Here is a 15,086-nt window from a genome sequence, read left to right as displayed (position 1 = left end):
AAGAATACTTTGAGATATATGACATTAATGACGATGACGAAAAACTCAGGCATGCATCCATGAAAATGGAGGGAGAAGCATATAATTGGTATATGTGGTGGAAAAAGACAACACACGTCATTAACTGGAGGAAATTTAAAGATGCATTCTTCAAAAGATTCCAATGTGTAAAGGAAGAAGAGTTCTTTTCAAAACTCATCAAATTACGACAAAAAGGAAGTGTGGACGAATACACTCAAGAATGGGAGACCTTAGTAACACGAGTACCTGGGTTATCAGAATCTCATCTAATTCAATCATACATCTCGGGACTCAAAACCCACTTACAAGTAGAACTTGAGATGCATGACATTTCATCAATAGAAGTAGCAAGACGAAAAGCAAAAACAGCCGAAAAAAAATTCGAACAAATATTTTGGTCCAAATCTGAAAAAACATATTCAAGACGAAGAACACCTCAGTATGCAGATGCAAAAAATACAAGATATGTTCCACCACATCGTCGTGAAGATGAAAAATCTAATGTGGAAGCGCAAAGGATAAAGGAGGGTAAATGCAAACGTTGTGGTGAGAAGTGGGACCCTAAACATAGGTGTGCTAAAGGAAAAGAACCAAAGAACCTATATAATTGTGAAGCAACCAATGATTCAAACAGTGAAGATTCTGACATTGAAGAAACAGAAGATGCCCCAGAATTCTCACCAGAATTAGATGACGAAAGTATTCCGCAAGTATCATTATCAGCTATGACAGGTATATCACAACCTCAAAATTTAAAATTAAAAGGACACATAAAGAAGAACAACGTGGTGGTTCTCATTGACTCTGGTAGCACACATAGTTTTTTGGATGCAATCGTGGCAAAAAGACTCAATATTTTTTCATTTCCCTTACCAAACATGAAGGTGATGGTAGCTGATGGTAAGAAGATAGAAAAGGTGGGGAAATGCCATAAGGTTAAATTGCAGATTCAAGACTTCAGTTTAGAGTCTCCGTTTTTCACAGTACCATTAGGAGAAGTAGATGTAGTCTTAGGTATTCAGTGGTTACGAACTTTAGGTACTTATGCCGCCAACCACCAAGTACACTTTATAAAATTCAAATGGGGAGGTCAAAAGTACAAATTACACGGATTCCAAGCACCAAAAAACCAAATTGTATCATCATCACAGATGATGAAGATGATTTGAAAAGGAGCACCCGCTTATGTAGTACAATGTCATCAGTTAGAAATGTTATCTGCAAATATGACCAATGAAGAGTCATCAGAAATACAAGATCTAATTAGGAAGCATGAAAAAGTATTTCAAGACCTACCTATGAAGATGTCGCCTAATAGGGAAATTGAGCACTCAATAGAAGTCAAGGCAGGATCAGACCTTGTCAACATCAAGCCATATCGGTATCCACATCACCAAAAAACAGAAATCGAAAGGTTAATCCAAGATCTTTTAAAATGTGGGATCATCTCGAAAAGTAAAAGTCCTTACGCTGCTCTAGTAGTGTTGGTAAGGAAGAAAGATGGTTCATTCAGGCTATGTATTGATTATAGAGGATTAAATAAAATAACAATCAAAAACAAGTTCCCAATCCCCTTTATCGACGAAATGTTGGATGAGCTACATGGCACAAGGTATTTCTCAAAATTGGACTTAAGATCAGGCTACTATCAAATTAGAATAAGACTAGAGGACATACCAAAAACGGCATTCCGAACACACAAAGGTCACTATGAATTTAAAGTAATGTTGTTTGGATTAACCAATGCACCAGCAATGTTTCAAGCAACTATGAACGAATTATTTCGCCCACATCTTAGAAAGTTTGTATTAGTATTCTTTGACGATATTCTAATTTACAGTAAAACTTGGAAGGAGCACTTGCAACATTTGGACAAAGTTCTTACGCTACTTAAAGAACACCAATTTTACGCAAAAAAATCCAAATGCACCTTCGGAAAGGAAGAAGTAGAATACCTTGGACACATTATATCCCATGAAGGTGTAAAGGTGGACCCTAACAAAATCAAGGCTATAAAAGAATGGACCAAACCTGCTAATATATCAAAGCTAAGAGGGTTCTTAGGTTTGACTGGGTATTACTGAAGATTTATTAAAAACTATGCACATATAACTGCACCTCTAACAAATCTTTTAAAGAAGAATTCGTTTCCATGGAATGAGGAAGCAGGAAGGTGTTTTGAAAAATTAAAGGAAATTATGTCTAATGCTCCCGTATTAGCAACACCAGATTTTTCTAAACTATTTATCGTTGAGTGTGATGCTTCTGGATTCGGTTTAGGTGCAATATTAATGCAACAAGGACAGCCAATAGCTTTTGAAAGTAGGAAGCTCAACAAAAGAGAACGCCTCAAATCCACATACAACAAGGAAATGCTTGCTATCATGCACGCTCTAGCTAAGTGGAGGCAATATCTTTTGGGAAGTAAGTTTTCTATTCGAACAGACCATAACAGTCTCCAGCATCTCCTTCAACAAAAAACTCTTTCCGAAGAACAACAAAAATGGATCGAAAAAATTGCCGCTTTTGACTTGGAAATACTACATAAAAGAAGCAAAGACAATGTAGTAGCAGATGCCTTATCCAGGAAAGATGAAGAACCAACACTACTTGCAATTTCGGTTGTTTTCCCTGAGTGGCTTAACTAAATTCGAAGTGAGTATGCCAAGGATCCAGAAATAACGGCAATAATCAATAACCTTCTTAACAACTCAAAATTTGAGTGGAAGAATGATATCCTATGGTATAAGGGAAGAATTTATCTAAATACAAATTCCAAGTTTAAGTTTAAAATACTCAAGGAATTACATGACTCACCGTCAGCTGGACATGTAGGATTCTTTAAGACTTACTACAATGCACGTTGTTAAATTGGCAACTAGGGCCAAACTCCATGTGGGTCAGTTTATTTATGACAACTGATATTTTTATTGGATCCCTCTCGTCGAGAGGTGTATGATTGATCCAAAGATTATCCGATTCCGATAAGTATATATGGAGATATGAATTTATTTTTTTTATGTAATTATTATCAAGCCGACCAGCACATATGTAGGCTCTAGAAGCCCAACCGACGTGCCTATTCAACCTCTACATTTTTATTATAAATAGATGAGGATTTTATGTCATTTAAACATATATTCTTGAGTGATCTCCTCTCCACGTCTTGGGTTTTTGGAGAAGGAGTGATACACCAAGAATGATATGTTGGCCTTATGAATATGCCCTAGCCGCAGTACAACGCAGTCATGGTAAAACGCTGGTCCATACATTGTTTATGAAAACATCTATTCGTACGCTTTTCACATTGGATACGTCATGGATGCTATACGTTGGTTTCATGTAGTCATGGGATCACATTGATTATACGCAGCCCTAGCAATAAACACAAGAAATTTGTATTCTTCTCTGAAATGTCGTGGGTGCAGAGGATCCGAAAAATGAAGGACAGAACGTGCAATCCCTTCTGTGATCATGGAGCAGATCCGCATTAGGGCAAGGAGAGTGTAACTGCACCTCGGATGGGTTTAAGGTGTAGTAAGACTAGCCCTCGAATGGAAGCAAAAAGATTGGTTTTCGGATGGAAGGAGGATGACCTCGCACTATAGGAAGACTGGCTCTCGGATGACCTCGCATTACAGTAAGGCAACAGATCAGGTCTACAGATGGAATAGCATCACTATAATCTTCACATGTCTCGACATTACCGTGTGGAACACTCAGCTTCCCAACAGCCCTAGATCATGTACATCAATGCATTCGTTACAGCAATTTCTCCATACGCTGTCAACAGATAAGTCTTGGCATTTATTTATAGAGATACTATATCAGTCATATGGTCTCAGTCATATGCTGTCATTCATAACACGTAGGGTCCATACGCAGTCATAGTTCATATATACGATGTTCTTCATGTTATATACATACACGCTGTTCATATACATACGCTGTTCATGTCATATACATACACGCTGTTCATATACATACGCTGTTCATGTCATATACATACACGCTGTTCATATACATACGCTGTTCATGTCATATACATACACGCTGTTCATATACATACGTTGTTCATGTCATATATATACACGTTGTTCATATATACATACATTGTTCATGTTATATATATTTACACGCTGTTCATAGATACTCATACGCAGTCATAACTGCAGTCAAGGTATGGAGCCGTTCCTGTAGCCGCAGTCTTGTATTGAACCAAGCCGCAGTCATAATTGTTGTAGCCGCAGATCATATATGAAGCTCCGCATACCTGTGTATGATAATTCAGTAATTCTACATGATATGATAAACCCTAGGCATACTTGTAGCAGTCTTGATGTATGATCACAACTGCCCAGTTTCGGTTGGATAAAGAAGATCTCAGTGACATACAGCTGTGACATGAAGTATTAAATATGCACTCACAATGAGAAGGATCATAAGAAATGACGGTTACAGCCTCAACATAATGAGAATGATGAGAATGATCAATCTCAGATCATGATGGGCATGGGCAGCAAAATGATGATAAGAGCAGCTCAGTCATAGGGAAGCATGATCTCAATAAAGGTGCAACAATGGTGCAACTGTGATGAATGATGCAACGGGCAGCATCATGATAAATGAGATCATGAGCATAGGCAACATGATGCAGATTAGCCAACATGATGTATGGGCAGTGTGGTGTATGAGATCATGAGCAGCATGATGGTGCTACACGGTAAGGTGCAACAAATGGACGAGATGCAGCACGATGATAGGTGAAGGAGTCACCTTGAGAATCAGTTGAAGCAGAATGTCTTTAACTGATCTCATCGTTATACGAAATGATCTATGCTCAGACCTAGATAAGTCAAAGTGTTGACTTCTGTTGTAAATGTACTTTCTCTCTCTTTCTCTGCTGAACTTTGAAGATAAAAGAATATTTGATCAAAGGGTTTCCCCACACATTGTGGGTTTGTCCCTGGCTTGCACCACATCTTATGTCCTCTTTTCTTGGCTTGTCTTCTGCGATTTTATATTTATGTTCCATCTGCAGTTTATTGTAATGTTGATGTGATTGCTAACTATGAAAATTTAAATAAATTGCTTTAGCATAGAACATACCACAAAACTTAACACACGTCAATCCTTCTTTTGGAAGGGAATGAATCGTGATATTCAGAAGTATGTAGCAGAATGTGACACATGTCAAAGGAATAAAAGCGAGAATATTACGACACTAGGATTACTTAACCCCTTAAACATTCCAAATCAGAAATGGGAGGAAATCTCGATGGACTTTATTGAAGGATTACCAGTATCTGAAGGCAAGGACAAGATTTTCGTAGTAGTCGACAGACTCACCAAATATGCTCACTTTACGGCAATAAAGAATTCCTACTCAGCAAAAGAAATCGCTGAAATATTTTGCAAAAATATATACACGTTACACGGTTTTCCGAAAGTCATTGTGAGTGATAGAGATGCCAAGTTCAATGGTAATTTCTGGAAGGAATTATTCAGTGATATAGGAAATTACCTAAATATGAGTTCCGCTTATCACCCTCAAACAAATGGCCAAACAGAGGTTGTCAATAAATGTTTGGAGGCCTACCTACGTTGCTACGCGACAAAAAAACAAAATAAATGGGCTCAATCGCTACATCTTGCTGAGTGGTGGTATAATTCCACTTATCATACATCAGCAAAAATGACGCCATTTCAAGCTCTATATGGGTATGAACCCCCAAAATGGAAGGATCTAGCTATTGTCCAGACAAATCTACCCGCTGTTAAGGATCAACTAGAAGAAACCCAAAAAATCGTCCAAATATTAAAAGAAAACCTGAATAATGCAAGGAATCGTATGAAGCAACAAGCGGACCGTAACAGAACCAAAAGAGAGTTTGAAGTGGGAGAATGGGTATTTGTTAAGCTCCAACCATACAAACAATTATCTTTAAAACAGAAAGGAAAAAACAAATTGGCACCAAAGTTTTATGGACCTTATCAGATTGACAAAAAGATTAGCCAAGTTGTGTATGTTTTAAGCCTTCCAGAGACAAGTCGTGTTCACAACGTCTTCCATGTATCTTGCCTTAAAAGGGCACTAGGTAACAATCAAACAACACAAACAACACTTCCATCCCTTGATGATGAGGGAAGAGTCATTTTAGAACCAGAAGGTATTTTGTCTACTAGAGAAAGAAAGCTTCGATATACTATCAAGGAATATCTGATCAAGTGGAAGGACTTGCCCGAAGAAGAAGCTTCTTGGGAGAATGAAGCATTTTTTCAAGAACATCCGTCGTTATGTATGCTTTGAGGACAAAGAATTCTTTCGAGAGGAAGGCAATGTTATGTAAAAATTAGTTAGATTAGGTTATTATTTAATTTTCAGTTAAATTAGATGAAAGGGCACGATCATAAGATCATGCCCTTTCCCCAAAGCGTGTCCATGGCGGTATATAAGCCAGGCACTCGCAATTGTAATAGCATCATATATAATTTCATCTCTTTAATAAATATTTATATATATAAATTTTTGCGTATCTTAAAGTTCTCTGCTCCAGTTTACTTAGTTTAGAAACCCTTCATGCACTTTTTCTGATTTATTCCTACCTAGTTGTTAATTTTTCTTTAACAAGTTATTTACAAAGTAAATATTGAAAATAAACACCAGTGCATGCTCAACATATTACAGATAAACAACTAAAAGAAACAAGAACAAACACACCACATGACACCATTATTTCTAGACAAATGTCCCCAGAAAAACCCAATGCGGGAAAACTGGTGCAGCTATCTAAGGGTTTTCTTATTAAACAATATCAGAGTACAATCTGGGTGCCGAAACTGGCCTACCCAACAGAGAATTTCCTTAACATCTATATCTCACAATTTGAGAGAAATCTCCTGGCTGAAACCCCGGAAAATCCTTCCGACAGTTCCTCAGCACAAAACCGCTTTGCAACCCCAATGTCTGCCCAATCTAGACTGTGTCAGCCCCTCTCTATCTCACGTTGGCCTAGTGTCATCCTTTCTAGGCTTGTGTCAGCCCCAATAGGCTTTGCGTCACCTCTGGGAGCCTCTACATCAGCTGCGCTGGCCCCTCTGGTGCTCTACGCAACACTTGGCTGCCTCTGCGTGGCCCTGCATGAGCCCTTGTTGGCTCTGCGTCACCCTCCTTGGCTACTGCGCTGCTCTCCCGGCACAATCTTTGCCTTCTCTATTTCTCTGTTCTCAATGCCCCTCAGCTGCTCTCCCAACCACTGATTCTATCTCTCTTAGCAATCTTAGCAAACCCCGCTCTAGAGAATAAAATCAATGATCATCTGGTGTACCCTCCAAGTGACCCTCAAGCCTCCTCTTATACTTTTCTTGTTGACATCTCAACGGCCGAGATTAAGTCCTAATCAACGAATAAGATTAGATCTAGCTTGATCCATGTCTTTTGGACCACTCTAACACAAATTCATATTAATACACATTAATATTTTATTTTCCCTAAGTTTAGACTTGGCACTCCATTAAAAATATTAATTATTTTAATATCTCCTGATATTTTTAGAATCTGCCCAAATCTTTTCTAAGTATTGGAGATCTCATGTGCCCCAACCTCTCCACCAAATTTCATGGCTAGAGCACATCCGATGATACCCCAAATCAACAAACATCCACCTTAAGATTTCCCTGGCAACAAAAATAAAAATTGGCCAACACCTCAACAACATTCCCTTTGAAGATTAACTTCGGAAACGAAATAAAGAATTTTGGCATAAAGGATATTTAACCAAGTGAGTATTATATATGATTGGAGAATATATGTTGAGTAACGACGTTGGTGCACTGTAAGTTCATCTTGGACAATGTGGGTTGTCTAACAATTCAAGCCCATGAATGTAGAGCGCATAACTAGAGAATTTATCTCTTGACTGTTGATTTGGGGTAGCATCAAATGTGCTCTAGCCATGAAAATCGGTGGAGAGGCTAAAGCACATGAGATCTCCAAATGGTTTGGGGAAATTCAACCCGGTTAGAGAGATATTAAAAATTTAATATTTTTGATGGGTTCCTAAGTCTAAAGTTAGGAAAATTGAAATATTAACGGGTATTAATATAAAACTGGGTGAAAATGTTCTAAAAGACATGGATCAAACCAAATCTAATCTTAGCCGTTGATTAGTGATTTAATCTCGGCCGTTGAAGACTCAACAGAAAAAGTAAAAGAGGAGGCTTGAGGGTCAGTTGGAGATACACAAAGATTGATTAGTCAGTTCGATGTTCTGGAGGGGATTCGCTGAGAGAAATCGAACCAGTGATCAAAGTTGCAGTGAGGGGCAGTGAGTGCATCACAAAGAGGTAGAGAAGGCTATGCAGAGCCAATAGGAGCCACGCAGAGGGCCAGAGGGCCTGCGTGGGCGACGCAGAGGGCCAGACATCCAGCACAGAGCATCAGTAGGACGACACAAAGGGTTTTAGGCTGATGCAGAGGGCTCTAGGTTGATGCAGAGGCCAGGAGAGATGAAACAGAGCCTTAGAGAGGCGTTGGAAGGTTTTTCGTGAGTAGACTTGCCGAATATTTGCTTCCGAAGAGAGATATTACTTCCATATTGATTTCTCTGTCGAGTGGGCCAGTTTGGCACCCAGTTGTACTCAAGAAAGCTTCTTAATAAAAAACCCTCAGAATTGCTGCACCGTTTTCCCAAGTTGGGTTTTTCCGGGGATGATGGTCCAAAAATAACGGTGTCCCTTGTGTGTTTGTCTATTTCTATCAGTTGTTGATCTATAGATGGTTGAGATTGCACATCTCTTTATTTTCAGTATTTATATGGTTAAATAACCTGTTAAAGAATAAAACAAGTAGGTGAAATAAACCAGATAGTGCAAGAAAATTTCTAACGGGTTAGACTTAGAAATTTCAACATGGTATTAGAGCGTTGCAGATTACAGGAGAGATGAAGGCACTAGCTAAATCAAAAAATTTGCAGCAGAAACAGTTGTCCCGAGAGACAGAAGTTGTTCTGAAGCAGAAAGCAGCAAAGAAGGAGTGACGTAAGGGCCTGCGTTATCAGTTCGAGCCAGAAGAGGCTCACGAAGAGCCATGTCATTCTGCTCAGTGAAGTAGGAGTGACGCAGTTGGCACGAGGAGCGATTCAGCCTTGCCGGGATTGCGTAGAGCTAAGAGGCTCAGTTCGTATAGATGGTGGGGCCTAGGGAACTGTGGGCAGATTGTGGATTGTGAAGTTGGTGGGGTGTTGTTGTGTAATATTCCTAATTAGCCATGGCTAATTGGGATATTCAATTTTGCTCAATTTTTCCTTCTATAGTTATTTATAAATAAAAAGGTGAGGAATGGGGGACATAACTCACTTTTTTTGAATAAATTCACTCCCTAGTAGCACAACGTTGTAACTTAAAAGGGGAGCCAAGGGGGCCAAAGGACCACGTAGAGAAGGGGGCCCACGTAGACACTTGGAGGGACTGCGCAGATGGAGAGGAGTACGTGGCAAGAGAGAGGCTACGTTGGAGGAGGTCGGCCTCAGGGTTTTGAGAGAGGCCAATGCTATAAAGGAGAGAGGAGCTTCCTCATTTTGGCATTCGCTTATGTTGCATTTGAGCTAGTCACTTCGACATAGAGCACGCTGGCTGTTTAGCTTGTCTGTAGCACTGTTCAGTGCATCGAGTGTCTCCGTATGGAGATCTCACCCTTAGCCCCAGGGGACTTCGAGTGCCTACTCGAGCAAGGTAGTTTCATCAGTCTTTTGCAGGAGGATCGATCTTTGGAGTTGAGGAGGAACTGAGCATTTTGATGACTGCGCAGTCTTGAGAGAGGAGGACGCAGTCTCTTTTGGTAGGAGCTCCAGATTGGGTTTATGTGGAGGATTTGAGCTTGGAGACTGAGCAAGGCATCAACCCTTTCATATTGGAGGATTTTGGCAGAGTCTCGGGCAGAGTTTTGGAGGATTCTCTTCAGTGGCAGCACAGAGCCTTAAGGGATAGCATAGATCCTCAAGGGGGTGATTTTTGGGGGTCAGCCATTTTAGAAAAGCTTTCTGGGTTTTTCTGGGTTTATTGAGGAGAGGTTGATTCTAGAGTTTCAGCATTTTCTGAGGAGGGGAACAACCCCGAATCCTAACTTGATTCCAACAATAGCAGCAGCACAACAGTTCTCCGGCAGCTTGGACGTAGTTCAGAGAGAGGCCATTTCCTTACCATTCTGAGTGTATTTCTTCACTTGCCTTGTGCAAGTCGAGGTGCTATCTTTCTCATCACCTCTTGTACTATGTCCATTACTCAGTATAATAAAATGGCTTCGCATTTCTCTCTGAATTTCTTGAGTATCTGCTTATATTCCATGTATACATTATTGTATGTTGCACTATTGTTATTTTTATCTCTTTGAGTTGCCCGGCTACTATACCATGTGTGTTTTCTCCTATACTCTTAGACAGAGTCTGGAAAGGGCCAGGTAGCCTCCAGATCTCGTCCTCTTTCCAGAGGCGACATATCTGGTAAACGCCCTCCCAGTCCATCTCTGGTTGGAGTTTGCTTGTGTTTGAGGGATATCCCTGAAAAGGGATATTATAATGGTATCAAAGCATAGATCTGGCTCAGCCTGTGGAGCTAGCAGTCTATGACACCATGGGAGAAGCCATACATCTGTTACAGAGGTAGGAAATACTGAGATACTGAGCGTAGGTTGGAGAACACCTATGGAGAGGGAGACTATGTTCGGGTGGTGGACACAGAACAGGAGGAGCCTGTAGTGAACACAGAACAGGAGGAGCCTGTGGTGGACGCAGAGCAGGAGGATCCAATGGCAGATGAGGATGGGAAGAGATTTGCGGACATGCTCCTCAAATCAGTGCAGGATCTATCGAGGCAGATCGAGGTGATGGGGCAGAGATTCACAGCGGTGGAGGCTAGACATCGTGAGAACCCACGGGTTTTCCAAGTTGGTGAGGGATCGAGTAAATCCCACCATTTTCCAGAGCAGGGTGCCACTTAGCGTGATACTACTTAGCAGATGGCCTCACATACCCCTACACGCTCTACCATGCTCACTTTCCTAGGAGCAGACACGGGGGCCGGAGCCCAGCAGGGGGCAGAGCCCGATCAATGGGCGATTATTTTGCAGAGTACCAGGCCTATGGGCAGGAGTTCAGGGATGCTCTCTCTTTCAGAGACTTTGTTCAGCTCCAACGGGATAATAGACCACGCGACCATCACAGAGGATACCGGCATTATCATGATAGAGACACCCACCGCACAGCTAATAGATTCCACTTGCCTACATTTGATGGTTCATCAAACAGTTCGGCAAAGTCTTGGGTGGAGAAGCTGGACATCTATTTCCAGCTTAACCAAATGTTAGAGACAGAGGCCATCAAGGTGGCGACATTACATTTGGATGGTGAGGCCCAAGACTGGTGGTTCCATGGGATGGTTACACTTGGACACTCCATAGTGACGACATATGCCGAGTTCACCAGGAGATTGATAGAGAGGTTTGACCGGAGGGATCCGGAACAGCACTTTGTTGAGCTGATGAGGCTCAAATAAAATGGGAGCCCAGAGACCTACATTGCAGACTTCTTTAGGGTTTCAGTGATGGTGCCAGATCTATCCGCGGCACGGAAGATCTACATGCTTGTTGAGGGGTTAACAGAGCCACTTTGGGGTGTAGTCAGATCCACTAGACCAGCCACACTCTAGGATGCTATTAGCAGGACCCGGACTTACAGGATGCCTTACCTAGGAACTGGACACCTTACCCCCAAGATAGGCTTTCCAACCTAAGGGAAAGGATGTGAGGATTCCGCCTCCAAAGGGGAATCCAGGATGAGCACAGATTGATGAATATGCCAGGAGGGAACTGAAGAAGAAGCAGTTGTGCTTTACCTGTCAAGAGCCGTGGGCACCGGGACATAGATGTGCTGCTGGCAAAGAACATTTTATTGAGGTCTTCTCCAAGAGCAGCGGGGAAGAGGATGAGGAGGATGATGTGGAGGCAGGAGATAATCATGCCGCGCAGGATCCTTTGCCACCTCCACCACTAGCAGCAGGTGGTGCAGCTTTTGCACCTACCAGAGGGGCCCTTGCAGCATTGCGAGGAGTTCCCAAGTATTTGACGCTGCGGGTACGGGGGACAGTATGTGGCCAGCGAGTATCAGTTTTGGTTGACAGTGGGGCAACCCACAACTTCATCGATGCATAGATGGTTGAGCAGAGAGATATGCAGATACAGAGCTTCGATGGATTTTCAGTTTTGGTCCCAAGAGATCAGACCATGGTGTGTGCCTGTTATGTCCTAGATTTATCAGTGACGATGGGTACCTACACACTGACTGACCACTTTTTCGTGGTCAATATTCCGGAACCAACATGATACTGGGTGTTCAGTGGCTTATCACTCTAGGGAAGGTCACGACAGATTGGAAGGCCTTAGAGATGGAGTGGGATGATGAGAATACAGGGAGGCATGAGAAGATACGGGGACAACACACATGTCCGCCTCAGACTGTTTCAGCTCATTGTATGGAGGCAGTCTTCCGAAGGGAGACGTAGAGTGGGGAGTGGAGCTGCATGCATCAGAGGCAAGGACTACAGGGCAGGCGGTGCACCCAGAGATACAGTCCATCCTTGACCAGTATGCCACAGTTTTTGGGGAGATTCCGCCAGGACAGCCACCGGACCGAGGGTTTGAGCACACCATTGAGCTTGAGCAGGGAATACAGGCAGTGATTACTACCCCCTATAGGCATCCCAAGGCCTATTGGGATGAGATTGAGCGGGCCATTCAGGAGTTGTTGGCTCTTGGGCACATTCGGCCGAGCACGAGTCCTTTTGCTTCTTCCGTGGTGTTGGTGAAGAAGGACGGCACATTGAGGATGTGCATTGACTACAGGGCCCTGAACAAGAAGACCCTGAAGAACAGGTACCCCATATCTAGGATCGATGAGTTGATGGATGAGTTGAGAGGAGCACAGTTCTTCTCAAAGATTGATTTGAGATCTGGGTATGATCAGATTCGCATGAGGGAGCAGGACATTCCCAAGACCACCTTCAGGTGTCACTACGGGCACTTTGATTTTTTGGTGAGCCCTTCGGGCTAACCAATGCCCCTGCTACATCCAGTCCTGCATGAATCACATCTTCCGCAGTCACTTAAGGAAGTTTGTGTTGGTGTTCTTTGATGATATCCTCATTTACAGCAGGACTGGGAGGAGCATCTACACAACACATTGAGACAATGTTGCGCATCTTAGAGAGCAGCAGTTCTATGCCAAGCTCTCCAAGTGTGAGTTTGGGTTGACGGAGATGTTGTACTTGGGACATATCATAGGGGTGGATGGAGTGAGAGTCCATGAGGAGAAGATTAGGGCCATCAGAGATTGGTCGGAGCCGAGGAATGTGACAGAACTTTGGGATTCATTGGCATTTGTACTTGCTACCGGAAGTTCGTCAAGAGTTTCTCACAGCTTGCTGCACTCCTGACAGATCTGATGAGGAAGGGAGCATTCAGTTGGTCAAATACATCGTAGCAAGCCTTTGACAGGCTCAAGGAGGTTATGAGCAGCTGCATAGTGCTTGTATTGCCGGATTTTTCGTAGTTGTTTGTTTTGGAGTGTGATGCGTCGGGAGAGGGGACGACGCATTGTTGATGCAGGGAGGTCACCCTATAGCCTTTGAGAGTCGGAAGCTCCTTCCACAAGAGAGGTTGTATTATATATACGACAAGGAGATGCTGGCCATTATGCATTCATTAGCCAAGTTCCGATAGTATTAGTGGTAACAAGTTCAGGGTGAGGACTGATCACACAGCCTCAGGTCTTTTTGGAGTAAAATAGCTACAGGAGAGGCATAGAAGTGGATCAGTAAGATCAAGCATATGACTTTGACATTGAGTATGTCAAGGGTAAGAACAACGTGTAGCAGATGCCCTTTCACGAGAACCACCACGTGTCTCTTATGAGCTTGGACACAGACTGGAGGGCTTGACTCTTAGTAGAGTACTCCAAGGACAAATTTGCATGTGAGGTTCGGAGGGGCAGTGGCGAATGACAGGTACAGGGTGGTCAATGAGATCATCTACTACAGGCATCGGATCTTCTTGACTGAGGGATCTCAGCTCAAGAAGAAGATACTTCATGCATCACATGATTCACCATTGTCGGCCATTAGGGGTTTTACCAAAACCTACAGGGCCATTAGAGAGAGGTTCTCATGGAAGGGCCTCAACGAGGACATACTCCAGCAATCCGGGAGTGCAAGATTTGCCAGAGGAACAAGGGGAGATGAGCCATCCCACCAGGATTATTGCAGCCTCTTCCCATTCCGGAGGGGAAATGGAAGTGTATTTCGATGGAATTCATCACAGGGTTGCCCATGATACAGGGCAAGGATTGTATCTTTGTCGTCGTTGATCAACTGACAAAGTACGCACATTATTTCGCCATATCCGCACACTACACAACAACGCAGGTGGCCGAGTTGTTCTTCAGAGAGGTCTTCAAACTACATGGTCTTCCTAAGACCATCACCAGTGATGGGGACAACCATTTCATGGGCGGGTTTTGGTAGGAGCGTTTCCGGTTGGTGGGGACGGAGTTGACACCGAGTACCAGTTATCACCCACAGACGGACGGGCAGAAAGAGATAGTTAACAAGTGGCTGGAGGGCTACTTGCGTAACTATGTCAGTGGGCAGCAACGAGCATGGCTGAAGTGGCTGCATCTAGGGAGTACTGCTACAACACTACAGATCACATGTCCATTGGTATGTCACCATTCTATGCTTTTGTATGGATATCATCCTTTATCTTTTGCTGACATGATGTTTGGTGCAGCAAGGCTCCGAGAGCCAAGATTTGGATCCAAGAGTCAGGATATTCTCCGAACTCTCAAGGATAATATGACTATAGCGCAGAACGGTATGCAGACAGGGGTCGGGTGGAGACAGTTTGAGTAGGGGACTTGGTCTACCGACGATTACAGCTATACCGACAGTCATCACTAAAGCAGAAGAGGGCTGAGAAGCTCAAGCCCTGCTTTTATGGGCCATACAGGGTGATATGC

The sequence above is a fragment of the Pinus tabuliformis genome, chromosome 7 (assembly GCF_031772625.1).
Source record: "Pinus tabuliformis cultivar Carrire ecotype Pingquan chromosome 7, CPIR1, whole genome shotgun sequence".
Lineage (NCBI taxonomy): Eukaryota > Viridiplantae > Streptophyta > Pinopsida > Pinales > Pinaceae > Pinus > Pinus tabuliformis.
Note: the sequence above shows the minus strand (reverse complement) of the source record.